We start from the raw sequence: 2,850 nt of genomic DNA on the forward strand, positions 1-2,850 counted from the left end.
GTTTCATGCTTCATAACTAATGGTGTAGTATCAGTTGTGTCTAATACATAACTGTGGATATTAACAAGGGTTGGGAATACAAGAAGCAAGCCATGTTTGTGTTATTGCAAAAATAGCAGTGTTATTGTCAAGAAGGTCATTAATGTGGTGTATTTTATTAAAGCAAACAATTAACAATAGCAACAGCACACTGAAGAATTATATATGAATTCTTTTAGAAATGGAAATTAGAGAAAATTTGCTTGTTGAGAAGGTATAATGCATGGATGGGGGGGAGGATAGACCCATGGGAGTGAGGCATGTTGATGGTGAACAGGTAGAGTCATCCTTTAACCATCCACTGGTTACAAACTCGGAAGTGAAAACAGTTATCATTAGATACAGCTGACAGTGACTGCACCTACGTATAATTGGCTAATCTCGCGGAGGGACGCTTCTCAAGATTGCAAGGAAGCAAGGCATCAACTTCCTTCACTTCACATGTTAATATTACTGCACCAAGAATGTCGAGATTTTGTGTCAATATGATATATTCATTCTTCTGCCGAAATATTTCCAAATAAATTTGTTTTGTAGCCTAGTTTTTATAAAATATGGAAGTGCGAGGGCCTTGTGACTCGAGCATGTTTAATCAGCTTTGCTCGGATCGACTACGCCAATAAATTAGTAAGTTGAGTACATTTCTCACTGACAATTTGCCTGGAGCAGCATAAAACACCCTTTATCTAACATACCAAAAGAAATGTTGAACTCGCTGTATTTATTACAAATATTAAAGTGCGTGATGGAATGTTGGTGTCGTGCGGAACTGTGCCTGTCGGAGCTATTTGGAGGCTTCAAACATTGGATAAATAGTACATTATAAGACTACACGCTCATAATGACAATTGATGATCATGCTTACTCTGGCTAGGATGTCAGCTCCATAGATCCTTCTATCCACCAGCTTAAGCAAAGATAACAGAGGGCTGTGGAACCCACGAGATATTTTCGCATACGTGGAGGAAAAATTTCGCACGCTGCACCGCCGCCACTACCGCCAACACCCCTGGTACACACCGTCCTACACTTCCCAGCATCTCCCACTCTCTCTCTTTCCTTCCCTCTCCCTAACAGAAGTTCTGATCCTATTTCCATCCAGTTTTCTCATTGGCCTTCCTTCTTCCTTCCATCACCACTCGGAGGTTGCTATTCTGTAATTCTAATTCCTGGCTGGCTTCGCGAAGGTCCAGAGCGGGTAAGAATGAGGGTCTGGGTAGGATGTCTTTAGAATTTTGTTGTAGACGTCAAACGGAGATGGTTGTTCAGGTTCTCAAGAGTGTTTCTCCTATTCATAATGTAGACACGTTAATCTGTACTTAGACCATAACGACACTCTTAAAACCTGCGCCACTTCAAGTACAGCCTTTGTAAAGTAGTGGAGGTGCCGCCTCAAGTGTTTCAGAATGTACACCTTACAACACCAGGTGAGTAAAAATGTTGTGATCTTTGACTGGATAAGCTGCCTAGGTTTGTTTTTATGAAAGAGGGAAATCCGGCCAAGGGCAACAAAATTTGTGGTTAAAAAAAAAGGCCCACTGAGGTGCCAGTCCCTAAACAAGGTGAACAAATGATACTTGGGGAGAGAATCCCAAGATGACAACATAAGTTATCTTTTTTTTTATTATTATTTTGGTGAAGAATGTATATGTCGGTAGTGCATGTAGTTTTGTGTGAAGAAAGAAAGTGGTGTTTAGAGGGCAGGCTGTGACTGCCCCGCTGTGTTGTGAGACAAAGGGAAACGTTGAGTGAGGTCACAGCTGGCTTTAAGGAAGGTTCCCAGCACCCCCTGAACCAGTGCTATTAGACCTCGCTGGGAGTAATTATCGTTTGGGCAGGGTTCTACTGCCTCCTCCATGGAAGGGCATCTCACCACAAATCAATATCCACTTACTTACCACGACTGATATCATACAAAGAGACTTATTTGTTCTGCAACTCAAAGCAATGACGACCTAAATTACAACACTGCCCTTTCTGGTCGCCCTTTGGTAACACTGCAAACGATCATCATGACGGACACACACAACAAAAGAAGAGCAGGTTAACTTATCTTTCCTGAGCTGCACAACTAACACAATCAAACACAAACAACACAAAACAAACGTTGTAGACGAATATGGTGCCAAACAATATGTCGCAGCGTTACCCGAAAATACACCACCACCACAATGTCACACTCACTGCACACACACACACACACACACACACACACACACACACACACACACACACACACACACACACACACACACACACACACACACACACACACACACACACACACACACACACACACACACACACACACATTAATGTGAAACAATAGTACTTACTATTTTTTTTTTTCAAGCAAAGGAAAAAATGCAAGAAAATAAAGTAAACTTTCCGGTGAACAACAGAGCATGTAGGTAACACGGAGCTTAACTGAGAGTATTGCAGAATTAATACTCCTTCCTGGCTTAGTGTCCGTCGAGTTGGTACAGCGCATCACTTTCTTCTTTATTCCTTTGTCTTGTCACGCCCTGCCGCCCGGTGGAATACTCCAGGAGAGGTACTTACGGGGATGTAGGCAGTGCTGCAGACTGAGTGATTCCCCGTGTCCTCTCTTCCCGGTTCCTTTGTGGTCTCATTTATACAATTGAGCAGCTGCAGCCTGCCCTCTAAAGACAACTTCTACTACTTCCTACACTACACTACAACACCTTACACTTTTACACTCTCTTCAAATCAAAATTTAATAATGGCTTTACCACGCCCTGCCTCGGAGTCCCCCTCTGGGGAGGGGACCATAAATGTCCCCAGGTCGGA

The sequence above is a fragment of the Portunus trituberculatus genome, unplaced genomic scaffold, assembly GCF_017591435.1.
Source record: "Portunus trituberculatus isolate SZX2019 unplaced genomic scaffold, ASM1759143v1 PGA_scaffold_392__17_contigs__length_424039, whole genome shotgun sequence".
Lineage (NCBI taxonomy): Eukaryota > Metazoa > Arthropoda > Malacostraca > Decapoda > Portunidae > Portunus > Portunus trituberculatus.